The sequence below is a fragment of the Bombina bombina genome, chromosome 3 (genome assembly GCF_027579735.1).
Source record: "Bombina bombina isolate aBomBom1 chromosome 3, aBomBom1.pri, whole genome shotgun sequence".
Lineage (NCBI taxonomy): Eukaryota > Metazoa > Chordata > Amphibia > Anura > Bombinatoridae > Bombina > Bombina bombina.
Genome location: NC_069501.1, coordinates 485,850,436 through 485,871,791, shown reverse-complemented (window position 1 = coordinate 485,871,791; position 21,356 = coordinate 485,850,436).

The window sequence follows — 21,356 nt, the reverse complement described above, 5'->3', positions numbered from 1 at the left end:
TACGTGACTTGTGAGTGTTAAAGGGACGCTTAAGTCCAAATTAAACTTACTTGATTCAGATAGAGCATGCAATTTACTTCCATTTACAAAATGTGCACAGTCTTTTTATAGTTACACTTTTTTGAGTCACCAGCTCCTACTGAGCATGTGCAAGAATTCACAGACTATACGTAGATGTATTTGTGATTGGCTGATCACTGTCACATGATACAGGAGGAGTGGAAATAGACATAACTTTGACATTTGTCAGAAAAAAAATCTACTACTCGTTTGAAGTTCAGACATAGGGGCCAATTTATTAAAGTGCGGGCGGACATGATACGATGTAGTGTATCATGTCCGCCGCACATCGATAAATGCCGACAGCATATCATTGCACAAACAGTTCTTGTGAATTGCTTGTGCAATCCAGCCCCCTGCAGATTTGCGGTCAATTGTCCGCTAGCAGGGGGTTTCAATCAGCCCAATCGTATAGGATCGGCGGATTGACGTCTGCAACCTCAGAGCACGCGGACAAGTTATGGAGCAGTGGTCTTTAGACCGCTGCTTCATAACTGCAGTTTCTGGCGAGCCTGAAGGCTTGTGTGGAAATGGGCATCAAGCTCCATTCGGAGCATTGTCTTGTTATCATGCGTTTGTTGATTATGTAAATCGACAGTATTTACTGGTCCTTTAATTTTTTTCAACATTTTTGACTCCAGTGAAGTCTATGGGGAATGTGATTTGGCGAGAGTGCATAATTTTTAATTTTAACTCGTAAGTGTGCAAATCTCCAAATGAAAAATAATTACTTCTAGCGGATTTAACGCTCAAACGCAAGCACAAACTACTGCTCCACTCCTAATCTAGCCCTAATAGGATTTTTACTGTGTACTTAAATTTGCATTTTGCTTGCATGCTGAACATTTCTGGTGGGCCAATTACAAGAGGTATATGTGCCCCAATTACCAGCTAGCTTCCAGTGGTCCATTGCTGCACTTGAGCCTTCCTAGGATTGCTTTTCAGCAAGGGATACAAAAAGAGCCAATCAAACTTAAAAAACGAATAAATTGAATTTGTAAATCATTTTTTACTTTAACATCATAAAACTGTTTAATGCAATGTTCTTCAAATCATTAAAGCGACACAAATGAAAATGAAACCTTCATCATTTAGATAGAACATGCAATTTTAGAGGGACATGAAACCCAAATATTTTCTTTCATGATTCATATAGAGGATAAAATTGTAAACAACATTCCAAATGACTTCTATTATTTTATTTATTTATTTCGGCCTAGATTTAGAGTTTTGCGGCCAAAGGTGTGCGTTAGCTACGCATGTTTTTTTTCCCCCGCACCTTTTAAATAACGCTAGTATTGAGAGTTCTCTGAAGGGCTGCATTAGGCTCCAAAAAGGGAGCGTACAGGCATATTTACCGCCACTTCAAATCTCAATACCAGCGTTGCTTACGGTAGCGGCTAGCTTGAAAAACGTGCTTGTGCACGATTCCCCCATAGGAAACAATGGGGCAGTTTGGGCTGAAAAAAAACCTAACACCTGCAAAAAAGCAGCTTTCAGCTCCTAACGCAGCCCCATTGTTTCCTATGGGGAAACAGTTTCTAAGTCTGCACCTAACACCCTAACATGTACCCCGAGTCTAAACACCCCTAATCTTACACTTATTAACCCCTAATCTGCCACCCCCGCTATCGCTGACCCCTGCATATTATTATTAACCCCTAATCTGTGACTCCGTACACCGCCGCAACCTACATTATACCTATGTACCCCTAATATGCTGCCCACAACATCGCCGACCCCTATATTATATTTATTAACCCTTAATCTGCCCCCCCCAATGTCGCCGCTACCTTACCTACATTTATTAACCCCTAATCTGCCGACCGGACCTCGCCGCCACTATAATAAATGTATTAACCCCTAAACCGCCGCACTCCCGCCTCGCAAACCCTATAATAAATGTTATTAACCCCTAATCTGCCACCCCCGCTATCGCTGACCCCTGCATATTATTATTAACCCCTAATCTGTCGCTCCGTACACCGCTGCAACCTACATTATACCTATGTACCCCTAATATGCTGCCCACAACATCGCCGACCCCTATATTATATTTATTAACCCTTAATCTGCCCCCCCCCCAATGTCGCCGCTACCTTACCTACATTTATTAACCCATAATTTGCTGACCGGACCACGCCGCTACTCTAATAAATGTATTAACCCCTAAAGCTAAATCTAACCCTAACCCTAACACCCCCCTAAATTAAATATAATTTTATTCTAACGAAATAAATTAAATCTTATTAAAAAAATTAATCCTATTTAAAGCTAAATACTTACCTGTAAAATAAACCCTAATATAGCTACAATATAACTAATAATTACATTGTAGCTATTTTAGGATTTATATTTATTTTACAGACAACTTTGAATTTATTTTAACCAGGTACAATAGCTATTAAATAGTTATTTACTATTTAATAGCTACCTAGTTACAATAATTCCAAAATTACCTGTAAAATAAATCCTAACCTAAGTTACAATTAAACCTAACACTACACTATCAATAAATTAATATACTAAACTACCTACAATTACCTACAATTAAATCATCTAAACTAAATTACAAAAAAACCCCCACTAAATTACAGAAAATAAAAAAAGATTACAAGAATTTTAAACTAATTACATCTACTCTAAGCCCCCTAAAAAAATAACAAAGCCCCCCAAAATAAAAAAATGCCCTACCCTAACCTAAAATAAAAAGTTAACAGCTCTATTACCTTACCAGCCCTTAAAAGGGCTTTTTGCGAGGCATGCCCCAAAGAAATCAGCTCTTTTGCCTGTAAAAAAAAATACAATACCCCCCCAACATTACAACCCACCACCCAAATACCCCTAATCTAACCCACCCAAACCCCCTTAAAAAACCTAACACTAAGCCCCTGAAGATCTTCCTACCTTGTCTTCACCCAGCCGGGTACCATACGATCCGTCCAGAAGAGGGTCCGAAGTCTTCATCCTATCCGGCCAGTAGAGGTCCTCCAGAGGGTCGGAAGTCTTCATCCAGGCGGCATCTTCTTTCTTCTTCCATCCGGAGCGGAGCGGGTCCATCTTGAAGCAGCCAGCACGGATCCATCCTCTTCTAACGACGTCCTAACACCGAATGAAGGTTCCTTTAAGGGACGTCATCCAAGATGGCGTCCCTCGAATTCCGATTGGCTGATAGGATTCTATCAGCCAATCGGAATTAAGGTAGGAAAAATCTGATTGGCTGATTGAATCAGCCAATCAGATTCAAGTTCAATCGGATTGGCTGATCCAATCAGCCAATCAGATTGAGCTCGCATTCTATTGGCTGATCGGAACAGCCAATAGAATGCGAGCTCAATCTGATTGGCTGATTGGATCAGCCAATCCGATTGAACTTGAATCTGATTGGCTGATTCAATCAGCCAACCAGATTTTCCCTACCTTAATTTCCGATTGGCTGATAGAATCCTATCAGACAATCGGAATTCGAGGGACGCCATTATGGATGACGTCCCTTAAAGGAACCTTCATTCAGTGTTAGGACGTCGTTAGAAGAGGATGGATCCGCGCCGGCTGCTTCAAGATGGACCCGCTCCGGATGGAAGAAGATAGAAGATGCCGCCTGGATGAAGACTTCCGACCCTCTGGAGGACCTCTTCTGGCCGGATAGGATGAAGACTTCGGACCCTCTTCTGGACGGATCGGATGAAGACTTCGGACCCTCTTCTGGACGGATCGGATGGTACCCGGCTGGGTGAAGACAAGGTAGGAAGATCTTCAGGGGCTTAGTGTTAGGTTTTTTAAGGGGGGTTTGGGTGGGTTAGATTAGGGGTATGTGGGTGGTGGGTTGTAATGTTTGGGGGGTATTGTATGTTTTTTTTACAGGCAAAAGAGCTGATTTCTTTGGAGCATGCCCCGCAAAAAGCCCTTTTAAGGGCTGGTAAGGTAATAGAGCTGTTAACTTTTTATTTTAGATTATGGTAGGGCATTTTTTATTTTGGGGGGCTTTGTTATTTTTTTAGGGGACTTAGAGTAGGTGTAATTAGTTTAAAATTCTTGTAATCTTTTTTTATTTTCTGTAATTTAGTGTTTGTTTTTGTAATTTAGTTTAGTTGATTTAATTGTAGGTAATTGTAGGTAGTTTAGTTAATTATATTGTATTGATAGTGTAGTGTTAGGTTTAATTGTAACTTAGGTTAGGATTTATTTTACAGGTAATTTTGTAATTATTGTAACTAGGTAGCCATTAAATAGTAAATAACTATTTAATAGCTATTGTACCTGGTTAAAATAAATTCAAAGTTGCCTGTAAAATAAATATAAATCCAAAAATAGCTACAATGTAATTATTAGTTATATTGTAGCTATATTAGGGTTTATTTTACAGGTAAGTATTTAGCTTTAAATAGGATTAATTTTTTTAATAAGATTTAATTTATTTCGTTAGAATAAAATTATATTTAATTTAGGGGGGTGTTAGGGTTAGGTTTAGACTTAGCTTTAGGGGTTAATACATTTATTAGAGTAGTGGCGAGGTCCGGTCTGCAGATTAGGGGTTAATACTTGAAGTTAGGTGTTGCAGATGTTAGGGAGGGCAGATTAGGGGTTAATAAAATTTATTATAGGGTTTGCGAGGCGGGAGTGCGGCGGTTTAGGGGTTAATACATTTATTATAGTGGCGGCGAGGTCCGGTCGGCAGATTAGGGGTTAATAAGTGGGGCTGCCCCTTTTTTACGATCTGAGTATTTTTGCCGTCATAGACGTGTTGCTTTTGGTTTTATAAAACCGCACCATTTACATTTAGAGGATCTTTGATATAATCTTTTTAGGTGTTTATTTGAACCTTATTCAATATTAGCCCTCTGCATGTCATTTTATTTCATTTGTGATATATTCATATTTGATATATGCGATAATCTTATTGTATTTGATGCCAGCATCTTTTAAATATTTGTTTGATTTTATTATATAAACAATTTTCTTTGTACTACCCTATGTGTATTATTTCACTTTTTATATATTTAATTCACTATAGTATATATAGCTTCCACACTAGTTTTTAAATAGGACATTTCCCCCCATTGTATATATCTTACACTGATTATAAGTAGTGATGTCGCGAACTGAAAATTTTCCGTTCACGAACTGCGAACGCGAACGTCCACAACTGTTCGCGAACGGGCGAACCGGACGAACCGCCATTGACTTCAATAGGCAGGCGAATTTTAAAACCCACAGGGACTCTTTCTGGCCACAATAGTGATGGAAAAGTTGTTTCAAGGGGACTTACACCTGGACTGTGGCATGCCGGAGGGGGATCCATGGCAAAACTCCCACGAAAAATTACATAGTTGATGCAGAGTCTGGTTTTAAGCCATAAAGGGCATAAATCACCTAACATTCCTAAATTGTTTGGAATAACGTGCTTTAAAACATCAGGTATGATGTTGTATCGATCAGATAGTGTAAGGGTTACACCCGCTTCACAGTGACAGACCAAACTCCCCGTTTAAAGGGACAGTCTACACGAGAATTTTTATTGTTTTAAAAGATAGATAATCCCTTTATTACCCATTTCCCAGTTTTGCATAACTAACACATTTATAATAATATACTTTTAACCTCTGTGATAATCTTGTATCTAAGCCTCTGCAAACAAGCAGACTGATGTTTCACAGTCAAAAAAGTGTGTTTTTTAAAATTATTTACACTACTGTTACACCATATATGAGTGGTGGCACTGGGCAAGTGGGCCTGGCACACACGCTGGCAGGCAGGCAACTGCAATTAGATTACACTAGCAGACTGATATTTCACAGTCAAAAAAGTTTTTTTTTTTAAAATTATTTACACTACTGTTACACCAGATATGAGTGGGGGCACTGGGCAAGTGGGCCTGGCACACACGCTAGCAGGCAGGCAACTGCAATTAGATTACACTAGCAGACTGATGTTTCACAGTCAATTTTTTTTTTTTATTTTTTTGAATAATTTTTTATTGAGGTAATAAAAATAACAGCAAAACAGATAACATGTCCAGACACATATCCAGGTTAATAATAGCGATGGTACAGATCTCCAACAAATGATAGAACTAGTACATTGAAATACCAATATTGCCCTTGTAAACATATCTAAATCACGGCGGAGCTATGGAGTAACATTCAAAAACTATTATTATACAAAATGTTATATTCAAAAGTAATAGAGTGACTCTTGAGACAGGCAATGATCTAATATCTGTGGTTGTGATCAGAAGTTATATGGTGATTGGGATTAACCAGAGAGGGAAGTGGTGTACGGCAAAAATGAGTGACTGGAACACATCAGAACGAAACCTCATTTTATATTATGGGAGGGGGAAAGGAAATTCAGCAGGCAACAGCCTCTCGAAGATGGAGAGGGGAAGGGGGGAGGAGGGGGACGGGGCCAACCGGGGAGGCTGTTTGTCAGAGCTCTGTGCCTTTGAGCTTTTGTGTGGAGGACAAATACGGGTAGTTCCCTGAGGTGGATATGCACAAGAGGGGGTATTTGTGTATGTGGAGAGCAGAGGGCTACTGCATAGACCCCACTCCTGGGGAGATGCCAGCTATAGGCGATGTGGGTAAAAGGAGAATGGATATGACCCGCAGGTAATAAATGCCAGCGGGAAAGGGAGGAAAGGGGTCAGACGAGAGCCCTAGATGGAAATAACATGACAACTGAAAAGAAATATCAACTGCCTCTGCGAGACCTTGGATAAGATGATACTAACTAACATGTGATACATACAACCTATATTCATGGTATAATTTGGGGTTTGTGAAATGAGAAAGGGAGAAAAATATATACTGTTACCCCTGTTTTCAGGTTGTACTAAAATTAACTAATGCTTAGCTATCTTAAAGGTGGCTGTGGATCGTGTAGCTGGAAGAGCTCGACTTGAGTTCTGGGCGTTGAAAGATATGCAATGGAGTTTACTTACAAAAAGGGGGCATGGCCAGCGCATAATTATAAGTCGTCAGCCTGCCAGGGTGCCTGGCTTATAGACTGTTAGATTCCTCCAATAGATACGTATAGATCTCTATGATAAAATATACCGGGGTATAGCATCAATTGTACAACGCAGCATAGTAGCTGACAATCACTATTATATAAGGAACAGTCATATATGTCATGTTTAAGATTGCATTATAGTTTTGAAAACAAAAACAAAAGAGCTCGAGAGGTTGCCTTGCAATGAGTTATATAGGCTATGGCAAGGGGAGTATGTGGGGATGGGCTTTTTTATCTCAAAATAAAGATAACGTAAATATTGATCAAGAGTTTATCCCATGTCAGACCTAAACAAAGGTAGCATGGGGTCTTTGTGTATTCTACATACTCCACTTTTCAGGTGGTTAACGAGAGTAACTTAGCGCCTATAGAGAAATAAAAAAAATAAAAAAAACCTTAGTGCAGAGAAAAGGGTATTTTGATGAGAAGAAACTCTTATAGCAGGCATAGGGAATGAACTATAACTAAATAGATAGCTGCGCTCATGTGCAGAAGATAATATAAGCATATCTATAGTATCTAAAAAATGTAAATAGGTGTTGTCATCCAAATAATTCAATAGTAGTATATAAAACAATAGGATCACACAGGCACAAGCCTCACATAGCATAATTGTTACTTATAACTAAGGCCATTAACATAAGAAATGTTATTGAATCACATAGGAAGCACCATTTCAACTAAGGAGTGGTCAAGTCTGAACAACTAATCTGATTACATAAAGGTCTGTTTATATATGTGAAAATTTACTAAGCTTCATTTTCAGGCTGTGCAGACTGCCATGTAGTGAGCGCTAAAAATGAACATGAAAGAGCACACATAATGCATTAACATAAATACTCATCTCTACGCTGCTATAAACGGTATGTTCTACTGAATGCTAAAACTTAATAGGTCCGTCAGACTATACACATTTCTGGAGCAGTCTCGCACAAAGGGAAACAAGTAGCGTATAGACAGAAAGGAATAGCCAGATGTTGAAAATAAAGACTACGAACCATGTCCAATGATGTCCAATAATAACATTTCTCAGGGGTATGTGCTCAGTCTGTAGCATCAACAGTTAAGTTTTCATATATGACCGAGTCTCTAATATATTATTATTAAGCAACAAGTCTCTGCTACTGCTGCTGGAAGTTGGTGAGTAGCCTGAGAGCAGACATATACAGATTAGCTGATACCTTCAGCCCCAGGATGTAAGTAGGGACACGAGTGCAGCGCCTGTCTAGATTGCTGGCTGGACCAACGTCCGGTACTGCTGTCTTGTAGTAGGGTGTCCTGGATGTATCGCGGACTGATATCTGCATGGCTCCCTGCCAGGTTCCCGATTGAGAGCAGAAACCTCCGGCGCATTATGGCGTGCCTGATCTGCTGAGGTTGGGCTATGAACTGAAGCTCAAGTCTAATGCCGGTCAGACTGAATGAAGCTGTTTTAAATGCCCTGTGTGTGTTGCCACCTGGCATGTCAGTCCGTGGGCTGTAGGATGAGACCCCCGGGTCATATCCAGGAGGAGGCTCAGCTGAGCGGTCAGATGTATCACCGGTGCTACTTTGAAGAGAAGGGTGGACTGTGACCTCAGATGTCTCCCGGACTGGTGGCTGGTGAAATAACAGTGCTGCTAGCTTGTCTCTGAAAGCGGCAAGGTTCTGCTGTAGCTCATTATGATGCATTTGAAGGGACTCCATTCTGCTTTAAGATGGCGCTTCACGCCCTTATAGTCAAACCCTTCGTGCCGGCTTCAGGGAGTGTTCTGTTATGAAATTCACTTTTAGTACTCCCAGCATACAGATGATAATGTAGGCACAAGGGAAACTTGAGGAGCTCCAGAGATGCACGTACGTTCACATTGCTAGTTGGCCCCGCCCCATTTTTTTTAATTTTTTTTTTTTAATTATTTACACTACTGTTACACCAGATTTGAGTGGTGGCACTGGGCAAGTGGGCCTGGCACACACGCTGGCAGGCAGGCAACTGCAATTAGATTACACTAGCAGACTGATGTTTCACAGTCAAAAAAGTTTTTTTTTTTTAATTATTTACACTACTGTTACACCAGATATGAGTGGTGGCACTGGGCAAGTGGGCCTGGCACACACGCTAGCAGGCAGGCAACTGCAATTAGATTACACTAGCAGACTGATGTTTCACAGTCAAAAAAGTTTTTTTTTTTTTAATTATTTACACTACTGTTACACCAGATATAAGTGGTGGCACTGGGCAAGTGGGCCTGGCACACATGCTGGCAGGCAGGCAACTGCAATTAGATTACACTAGCAGACTGATGTTTCACAGTCAAATTTTTTTTTTTTTTAATTATTTACACTACTGTTACACCAGATATGAGTGGTGGCACTGGGCAAGTGGCTTGGCAGGCAAGCAACTGCAATTAGATTACACAGGGAAAAAAATGATGTTCTAGCCCTAAAAAGGGCTTTTTGGGGTGCTGTCCTTACAGCAGAGATCAGATGAGTCCTGCAGGACTGTAGTGTACACTGAATACACTAGCCTAGCTATCAATTTCCCTATAAAATCACCAGCAGCTACACTGTCCCTCCTCTCACTAAGAATGCAGCTTCCGAATGAATCTAAAATGGCTGCTGTCCAGGAGCTGGGAGGGTCTGGGAGGGAGTGTCTGCTGCTGATTGGCTGGAATGTGTCTGCAGACTGTGGGATACAGGGTCAAAGTTTACTCAATGATGACGAATAGGGGGCGGATCGAACATCGCATATGTTCGCCCACCGCGGCGAACACGAACAAGCTATGTTCGCCGGGAACTATTCGCCGGCGAACAATTCGCGACATCACTAATTTTAAGTGTGTTTTGCCTAATATTGCTATCTGTACACAGTTAGCTTACCTTTTGAGCGCTTACCCTCCTTGTCTATACATTAGATGTTGATAGCATTGGCTGTTTATGTGCATACATTTGTGAGGGGGAAGACTGATCTTTTAAAGTGTGGCTATTTTGTTATTGACCTGATGTTGCATGATATAGCCTCTCTGCGATCCTAATTTTAAATGATCATACACTAAAAAAATGTATGAATAATAAATTACCTAAACTTTATAAATCTTTGTACAGCTGCTCCTCCTCCTTAAAGGGAAAATCTAGTCAAAATTACACTTTCATGATTCAGATAGGGCATGTAATTTTAAACATCTTTCAAATTTACTTTTATCATCAAATTTACTTTGTTATCTTGGTATTCTAAGTTTAAAGCTAAACCTAGGTAGGCTCATATGCTAATTTCTTAGACCTTGAAGGCCGCCTCTAATCTGAAAGCATTTTGAAAGTTAGTTCATGTGTGTCATATGGAAAACATTGAGCTCACGCAAGTGGAGTTACTTAATGGGACATGAAACCCAAACATTTTCTTTCATGATTAAGGTAGAACATACAATTTTAAACAACTTTCCAGTTTACTTCTATTATCAAAGTTGCTTCATTCTTTTGGTATCATTTGTTGAAGGAGCAGCAATGCACTACTGGCTTCTAACAGAACACATAGGTGAGCCAATGATAATTGGTATATATATGCAGTCACTAATCAGCAGCTAAAACCTAGGTTTTTTGCTGCTCCTGAGCTTAACTAGATAAACCTTTCAGCAAATGATAACAAGAGAAGGCAGCAAATTAAATATTAGAAGTAAATTGGAAAGTTGTTTAAAATTGTATGATCTGTCTGAATCATGATGGTCTAATTATGACTTTACTGTCCCTTTAAGAGAGGGCACTGATTGACAAAGATGCAAGTCTGTTAAAATAACTGAAATAAGGGGCAGTCTGCAGAGGCTTAGATACAAGGTAATCACAGAAGTAAAAAGAATATTAATATAACCGTGTTGGTTATGCAAAACTGGGGAATGGGTAATGAAGAGATTATCTATCGTTTTAAAAAATAAAAATTCTGGAGTAGACTGTCCCTTTAAGTGTAAATATTTAGTTCCATAAAGCAGTATTGTAACCTAGATTTCTTTCTCTGACAAGACCAATTAGGGACATTTATGAATGAGTCACTAGAGTGTGCCACCAATGACTGTGTGGAATATAGCAGTGTTAAATCTAAAGTCTACACTTTTACATTTACACTTTTATTTTATACGTTGTAGTGTATCATGTCTGTCAGACATCTCTGAATCCACGCTGTCGGCATTTAACATTGCACAAGCAGTTCTGGGGAACTGCTTGTGCAATGCCACCCCCTGCAGATTCACGGCCAATTGGCTGCTAGCAGGGGGTGTCAATCACCACAATCGTATAGGATCGGGCGGATTTATGTCCGCAGCCTCAGAGGCAGCGGACCAGTTAAGGAGTAGCGGTGCTTGAACCAGGGGCGTATTTAGGTTTTGTGCTGCCCTAGGCACTCAAAATTCTGCTGCCCCCCTCCCCCCACTAGGTTTTAGGCCTTTTTTGGTCATAATATTTTTTTAGTCAGGGTGTAATGGGACTTTTTTTTTTCATGGCACTGCAAAACACTTGAATATACTTGGATATATATATATATATATATGTACCATTTATGTGTGTGCACTGTGCATGTATATGTACATTACATATATATATATATATATATATATATATATATATATATATATATGTATATTTAATGTACATATATACATGAACAGTACTGCACACATATATATATATATATATATATATATATATATATATATATATAGTGTGTGTGTAATATGCTTTATTTATATCCTACTACTATACATGTTTTATTGCCACTTGCAAGCAACAATATAAAGGACCCTACCCTCCAATCTCATTCCAGTGTTATCTTAAGAGAGTGAGTATATTAACTAAGCTTTGGAGAGAGAGTAGTCTCATGGTTTAGGGTTTGGATAGTTTTTGATCCCAAATTTCACACTTCACCTTCGTTAGGCATAGTGTGGAGCATAGTCAATAGCACAGGAGCTGTGACAGATAAGCGATTATACCTAAACAGATAGAGTGTGTGTGTATTTATACACATTTATATACATATATATCATATTATAGTCACACAAGTAGAAACCTAGCTATAATATAAGAATTTGAGCACACAAAGCTCCAGACTCATCACTTCACTCAGCTGTGTATAAAGGTCACGCCGTGTAAATATAAACAAAAGCACGTGGGTACACAAAAATCACATAACGTTATTTATTTACCTTTGAGCTCCTCTCCCTGATCAATTTACTGTCTCCCCCCTCAACAAGTCCAAGTCGTCGCCTGTATGTTTATATTCGCCTAGGGCTGATGTTGATGACATCGATAAGTGTCAAGGAAAAGTCCCCGGTATGGATAGGGTTAAACGGGCGTGGCTGTTCCTATGGGTGTTTAGTGCACACAGGTTAGGAAGCCAATGCGTGTCTCATATATATCATTTCGCAAGGAAGTCAGCCCAGGGAGTGAAACGATTTTTATTAATCGTATTGTCTGATTCGATAAAAAAAAAAAGTTTCCTTTATAATAGCCGTTTATATATATAATTTATCCAGCCATGAAAGCCCGAGCATCCTTTACAATTGGTTGAATCATAGGGTAAATTTGTGTCTGAGTGCTGCCTGCATAGACCTTGCAAAGCAGCAGTTAGCTCCGGACTCACTGCAGCTTTGCGAGGTATACGCTCCATCATGCTATGTACTAAGGAAATTAAATATGGCAGTGGCAGCTGCCATTACAGGTGCTTTGCTAAGCTTTGTAGCTAGCCTGATAGCCTGATTGGACCGAAGTCAGAGAGTGCCTTAATTTCCTTAGTCATAGCATGATGGAGCGTATACCTCGCAAAGCTGCAGTGAGTCCGGAGCTAACTGCTGCTTTGCAAGGTCTATGCAGGTAGCACTCAGACACAAATTTACCCTATGATTCAACCAATTGTAAAGGATGCTCGGGCTTTCATGGCTGGATAAATTATATATATATATAAACGGCTATTATAAATGCAATCCGTCCCTGGGAGCCCAAGTGAGCAATCACTCTACTACCTACCTCATCCTCCTCAAGTCAAGTCTGATCCGATCAGGAGCTTCGTTTAAGGCATCTGTTTTCCTGTGTAGTAGTGTATGTAGTAGTGTAAGTAGTATGTAATTGACACTACTATACAGAATGTTTTCCTGTGTAATATTGCGCGCAGCACAGGCTTCTCTAATTACAGGAAGAGCCGGTGGTGTGAGGAGAAGAGTGGCCGCCGTTACAGTTGCTTTGCTAAGCTTTGTAGCTAGCCTGATAGCCTTGTAGCTAGCCTGATTGGACCATCAGGTTATCAGGCTAGCTACAAAGCTTAGCAAAGCAACTGTAACGGCGGCCACTCTTCTCCTCACACCACCGGCTCTTCCTGTAATTAGAGAAGCCTGTGTGGCGCACAATAGTTTTAAAGCCAAATCAGGAGCTTTGCTTAAAGGCACGCTGCTGCTTCTTCAGTCCAATCAGGCAGGCTAGATAGTAGCATCAAAGCAGTTGCAGTGGCGGCTCTTCCTGTCTGTAGAGAAACCCGCGCGCAATATTAGTTACAGCCTCTGCACAGGAAAACAGATGTGATCATGTGAAAAATAGTGCACACACTCCCTAGAAAAATGCCGCCCCCCAGAATCTGTCGCTCTAGGCACCGGCCTTGTTGGCCTATGCAATAATACGCCCCTGGGTGCTTCATAACTGCTGTTTCCGGCGAGCCTGAAGGCTCGCACAGAAACAGGGGCATCAGGGGCCCCATGGACTGAAAAGTTTGCTTGTTTTTTAAATGTAGTAGTCATCTGTGCTCAGGGGACCTGGATTTTTCATAAATAAAAAGAGAGAAGCGCTCAACCTAGGAATGAACAATAGCATAATAGCCTGTTCTATGGCTAGTTACCACCAAAGAAGCAACCTCTTTTTGCTCAACATGTGCCTTTCACAGAGAACTTTCCTGTAGCATATCAGTCTGATCCTGACTTCACAGTACAGTCCAGCACCGAAATACCAGGCAATCCCTCTCTGAATGAGAGAAACAGCAAAACCCCAGACGTACATTTCGGCCTATTGTGGGCCTCGTCAGTGAAGTGCAGCCATATCCCTCTAGGCACACTGAGCAATGGGTCCACGTCTGGATTCCCGCATCACACTTAGGGAGACTTCCCTAAGTGTCATAATTTGCATAAATAAAAAGAGAGAAGCGCTCAACCTAGGAACGAACAATAGCATAATAGCTTGTTCTATGGCTAGTTACCACCCTAGAAGCAGCCTCTTTTTGCTCAACATGTGCCTTTGACAGAGAAGAACTTTCCTGTAGCATATCAGTCTGATCCTGACTTCACAGTACAGTCCAGCACCGAAATACCAGGCAATCCCTCTCTGAATGAGAGAAACAGCAAAACCCCAGACGTACGTTTCGTCCTATTGTGGGCCTCGTCAGTGAGGTGCAGCCATATCCCTCTAGGCACACTGAGCAATGGGTCCACGTCTGGATTCCCGCATGACACTTAGGGAGACTTCCCTAAGTGTCATAATTTGCATAAATAAAAAGAGAGAAGTGCTCAACCTAGGAACGAACAATAGCATAATAGCTTGTTCTATGTACTATATATATATCTACCTGTATATATATATGTTTAACATTAACATGCTCAGATATATGATATATTTAATAATAAGAATAAAACAAACTCTAAGTGAAGAACATAGTAATGTAATATATGTAAAATTTGATTCATGTTTCGAGATTTAGGTCTAATGTAGTGTCTGGTTAGCACACATGAAAACTTAATTATCTTAAGGCACATTATTGAAATATTACATATAAAATATTAAAAAATATTAATAATTATTTAAAATTATTACAGATACTGTAAAAATTATATATATATATATATATATATATAGTCTATTGGTTAATTAGAATTGTTTATTGTATCAATAATATGTATTATTCTCACTTTGTATGCATATTATTATGACCCTGGGGAAGTCTCCCTATGGGTGATGGGGGAAACCAGACGTGGACTCCTTGCCCAGTGTGCTTAGAGGAATGTGGCTGCACCTCACTGACGAGGCCCATAGGAGGCCGAAACGATCGTCTGGGGTTGTCATGTTCCTTGTTCAGAGGAGAATTGCCTGGTATTTCGGGGCTGGACTGACCTTACTTGGCAGGATCAGACTGATATACTTCAGGAAAGTTTTCTTCTGTGAAAAGCACACTGGTCTAAAAGAGGCTGCTTCCAGGTGGTAAATCGCCATAGAACAAACCACTGAGCTGTTGTTCGTTCCTGGTAGAGCGCTTCTCTCTTTGTATGCATATTATTATGACCCTGGGGAAGTCTCCCTATGGGTGATGGGGGAAACCAGACGTGGACTCCTTGCCCAGTGTGCTTAGAGGAATGTGGCTGCACCTCACTGACGAGGCCCATAGGAGGCCGAAACGATCGTCTGCGGTTGTCATGTTCCTTGTTCAGAGGAGAATTGCCTGGTATTTCGTGGCTGGACTGACCTTACTTGGCAGGATCAGACTGATATACTTCAGGAAAGTTTTCTTCTGTGAAAAGCACACTGGTCTAAAAGAGGCTGCTTCCGGGTGGTAAATCGCCATAGAACAAGCCACTGAGCTGTTGTTCGTTCCTGGTAGAGCGCTTCTCTCTTTGTATGCATATTATTATGACCCTGGGGAAGTCTCCCTATGGGTGATGGGGGAAACCAGACGTGGACTCCTTGCCCAGTGTGCTTAGAGGAATGTGGCTGCACCTCACTGACGAGGCCCATAGGAGGCCGAAACGATCGTCTGGGGTTGTCATGTTCCTTGTTCAGAGGAGAATTGCCTGGTATTTCGGGGCTGGACTGACCTTACTTGGCAGGATCAGACTGATATACTTCAGGAAAGTTTTCTTCTGTGAAAAGCACACTGGTCTAAAAGAGGCTGCTTCCGGGTGGTAAATCGCCATAGAACAAGCCACTGAGCTGTTGTTCGTTCCTGGTAGAGCGCTTCTCTCTTTGTATGCATATTATTATGACCCTGGGGAAGTCTCCCTATGGGTGATGGGGGAAACCAGACGTGGACTCCTTGCCCAGTGTGCTTAGAGGAATGTGGCTGCACCTCACTGACGAGGCCCATAGGAGGCCGAAACGATCGTCTGGGGTTGTCATGTTCCTTGTTCAGAGGAGAATTGCCTGGTATTTCGGGGCTGGACTGACCTTACTTGGCAGGATCAGACTGATATACTTCAGGAAAGTTTTCTTCTGTGAAAAGCACACTGGTCTAAAAGAGGCTGCTTCCGTGGTAAATCGCCATAGAACAAGCCACTGAGCTGTTGTTCATTCCTGGTAGAGCGCTTCTCTCTTTGTATGCATATTATTATGACCCTGGGGAAGTCTCCCTATGGGTGATGGGGGAAACCAGACGTGGACTCCTTGCCCAGTGTGCTTAGAGGAATGTGGCTGCACCTCACTGACGAGGCCCATAGGAGGCCGAAACGATCGTCTGGGGTTGTCATGTTCCTTGTTCAGAGGAGAATTGCCTGGTATTTCGGGGCTGGACTGACCTTACTTGGCAGGATCAGACTGATATACTTCAGGAAAGTTTTCTTCTGTGAAAAGCACACTGGTCTAAAAGAGGCTGCTTCCGGGTGGTAAATCGCCATAGAACAAGCCACTGAGCTGTTGTTCGTTCCTGGTAGAGCGCTTCTCTCTTTGTATGAATATGTATTATTATTTTTTTAATATTTTATATGTAATATTTCAACAACACACCTTCTAGATTGTAAGTTCCCACAGGAATAGGGCCCTCAATCCCTCCTGTATGTGTTTGTAAATTTTGTCCTGTATCTTACAAGTCTGGTATTGTTTTATTTAAATGAATTGTATCCATGGACAGCGCTGCGGAATATGTTGGCGCTTAATAAATAAAGTATAATAATAATAATAATAATAAAGTGAAAGTCTACTTAGTAATTGTTATTGTTTAAAAAGATAGATAATCTCTTTCTTACCCATTCCCCAGTTTTGCATAACCAACACTGTTATATTAATACACTTTTTACCTCTGCGATTACCTTGTTTCTAAGCCTCTACGGATTGCCCTGTTATCTCAGTTCTTTTGACAGACTTGCAATTTAGCCAATCAGTTCTGACTCTTAAATAATTCAATGGGAGTGATCACAATGTTATCTATATGACACACATGAACTAGCAGTGTCTAACTGTCAAAATGTACTGAGATAAGAGGCAGTTCAACGGCTTACAAATTAGCATATGACCTTCCTAGCTTTAGCTTTTCACAAAGAATACCAAGAGAACAAAAGCAAATTTATCGATAAAAGTAAATTGGAAAATTGTTTAAAATTGCATGCCCTATTGGAATCATGAAAGTTTAATTTAGACTAGACTGTCCCTTTAAGATAACTAAGTTTTCATGTACGCTAACCGACACTGCGTTAGGACTAAATCGTGAAACATGAAGCGAATTATGCATTCTTTACATTCCTATGTTCTTCACATATAATATTTTTTTATTTATATATATATATATATATATATATATATATATATATATATATATATATGATAATGTTAATATAAAATAGATATCTATACCTATATATCTATAGGAATATATATATACACAAGTATAGGTTTATACAGATATGTAAGATATATAGAAATATATATTTACAATATATATATATATATATGTATATTTATATATATTATTGCCATTTGCAGTCAAATACATGGCCATATATCATATACCTTTTAACCCTTATAAATAATTTTTATGAATATTTATGACTATTTTTATCAGATAATGTGTATATATAAGTGTAACAGTTTATTTTAGTGTATTTATGTTATGTTTGGTGCAACTTTTTTTAACTTACTATCTTTACCCAAGGATTTCGGTCACGCTAACCCAACAAGTGTAAAACACTATAGTACTTTAACGTTTGTGTTTACTTTTAACTTGTAATATGAGAGCTAATTCCATCGTGCACAAAATGCTGAAAAATTTGATATTGCTTGAGTGCAAACGTTAGCGCGCCACTTGTATTCTAGCCCACAAGCAGCAACTTTCCTGATGGATTGGAATGCCAAGGAATAGGAAGCTAAAAATCAACAGAACTGCATAGAATGTTTTACAGCAAATTCTAATTTATTGAAAAGCAGTCCATAGTATTTAAGGGATGGATGCTGCAACACTCTTAGTTACTAAATTGAATGGTCCGTGAAAATGTACAATCTTGCATTGATTGTGTCATCAGAGACAAAGAGGTGAAATCAGAAAAAAACACGAATACCTTTAAAATGATGTATAAACCTAGTCTCACGGTAATTGTTTATCGGTTACAATTGTAGGTATCAGAGATTCAAGAGATAAAGATATCCAAAATGCAGCTTCTTGGAATTCTCAATTAAGTTGAGGGGTGATTAAAGAAAATGTTATGGTATGGAAAATAATATATGTCTTTAGTGAAATAATGAGTTATGTAATGAGAAGTATAACAGCCTATTGTTAATAACTAGTATAACATAAACCACCCATTTCTACTAAATTATACACTATCAAACATCCATATATTGTTCAAAATATACAGTAGTAGGTACATCACCAGTAATAACAAGGAAAAGTAATCCATATTTCATTCAGCTTTAGACTACAATATTGTGTTTGAATACTGCTATCGCACCACTGGTTAACCCTTTCCCACCGGGACTTTCAAAGAAAAACTTGACCAAAATAACGGATCATTTTTTTGCATTTTTGCTATCACTCCATTTAAACAGAAATAGAGCCTTGTTTTTTTCTATTTACCTATCAAAACTATATATTTTTTAAGTAGACAACCTAAGGTATTTATCTAGTCCCATTTTGGTATATTTCATGCCACCATGATATGATATATATAAAAAATTTGTTAACTTTTTCACAAACTTTGGGTTTCTCACTGAAATTATTTACATATTGCTTGTGCAGTCAAGGCCCCAAAGCTATGTAGAAATGCACAGCTTTTCCACTGTTTTTTGTAATTAGAAGGTGGCTAACTGCAGTTGCGCACCATACTTCTACTATTCCCGGCATTGAAGGGTTAATTAGGTAGCTTGTAAGGTAAATTTTTGCTTTAGTGTAGAGATTACCCTCCTTCCTGACACCTCCCACTCTGTATCTGATCCCTCCCAAATAGCTCTATTCCCTCCTTCACCCCCACTGGTTAGCCCCATCTTAGGTACCGGCAGACAGTCTGTCAATATGAATATTGAAGGCTTTTTTTTTAATATATATATATTTTCTGCAGTTTAGTATCCTCTCTTGCCCTAGGGACCCCCCACACCTTTTTTTTTTTTTGTAGTGTAGCGCCCCTTCCCTTCCTCTAACTTTATTTTTTCCCCCTGTATTGTAGGGCCCTCCCACTTCCGCCTCCGCTGCTGGGTCTCCCACACCTCCCGCGGGCACCAGCAGAGGATCGCTACAGACGTTGAAACACACAGTCCTTTAAAATTATTTATCTAGCTTGTTAGTCTTTTAATAGCTAATTGTATTAGATTACATAGGGGTAATGGTTTGTAGAAATGGGATAGAAATATTTTTTTATCATCAATTAATAAATAATAACGAGTGTGCCACAAATGCACAATATATTTGAAAGAGATAAATAAACAGTATGCTAAACAGATAAACTGATCTCTTGCGTTCTGTTGCAAGTCCTAATATGTTGCAAAAAATTGTCTGCCATAACCATATTTATGGATTCAAAATGTAAAAAAAAAGATTACATTTAATGTAGTTTTGATTTAAGTTTTATGTGCACGTGCACATGCATGCACACACACAATATAATTCAATATCTATTTATTCTACTTTATGGCCCCCAACCACTTTTTTACTTTATAATTCCCCCATTCTGCTTCATGCCCACTCCCCCCCCCCCACCCCCTCAAAAAAAAGTGCCACAATGAGGTTTCTTTGTTGATTGAATAGCGGATACTTAGTGTTGCCTACTAAGTGGATCGCCACAAAGGCCTATTGATTAGGATAATGTTTTATTTTTCTATGGGGCAATTGAAATCTACTCTCAGGAAAAACAATGAGTTAAGAAAACATAATGACCTTGATTGCAAGTTGAGCACAAAAATAGTATAATATGAGAGCTAACACCGCACAAGCTAAATCAATAGCGCTCTTATTTTTGCTCTCATATTATAAGTTGAAAGCAAAATGGTTGCACTTGAGCAAAAGCCTCAGGCATAGTTACATCTGAAGGTTGGATAGTGTGGCCACTTTAACTCCATCATCTCATTAATTTAACCCCTTCACCAAAAACGATGTACGTATATATACGTTGTGCGGTACTTTGGCTATCGTACCGCAACACATATATATACGTCGTCGCTCCAGGATGCTCAAGCAATCTCGGCTGTTAAGTTACAACCGAGATCTGGAGCTCCTGAAACTGCAGACATCTCCCGCATATGGAGCCGGAGCGCGATCGGTGCTCCACCTCCATATGAGGGCAGATGCCTGATTGTTATAGACAGTGACACTGTGAGTGTCACCATCTGTAACGATCTTCTGCTGGAGCCAGCGGGAGGTCTGGGCGGGAGGTGGTCAGGCGGCCCAGCAGGGGAGGTGGGAGGGATCGGGAGGAAGTGGGAGGGGCCCTATGTTGGAGGATTTTTTTTTAAAGGGAAAGGGAGGGATGGGGCAGCTACCATATGGAAAAGGGGGTGAGGTTGCCCTAAAATATAGATCGCGGGTGGGGGGGTGGAGGGGGAGGTGGGGGGAACACTCCGCTACGGAAAACTAAAAAACAAATAATAATAAATACATTTTAAAAAAATATATATATTTTTTCAACATTTTTCAGGTACTGGCAGATAGCTGCCAGTACCTAAGATGACGACAATAGTTAGGGCAGGGGAGGTTTATATAGGTTTTTTAGGGGGGATTAGGGAGGTTTGAGAGTTAGGGCAATCCTACACTGCAGAAAAAATTAAAAATAAAACAATTATTTAAAAAAAAAAAAAGAAAGTTTCTTTTATTGGCAGACTATCTGCCAGTACATAAAGGGACACTGAACCCAAATATTTTTTCTTTCGTGATTCAGATAGAGCATGCAATTTAAAGCAACTTTCTAATTTACTCATATTATCAAATATTCTTCATTCTCTTGGTATCTTTATTTAAAATGCAAGAATGCAAGTTTAGATGCCGGCCCATTTTTGGTGAACAACCTGGGTTGTTCTTGCTGATTGGTGGATAAATTCACCCACCAATAAACAAGTGCTGTCCATGGTTCTGAACCAAAAAATAGCCTAGATGCCTTCTTTTT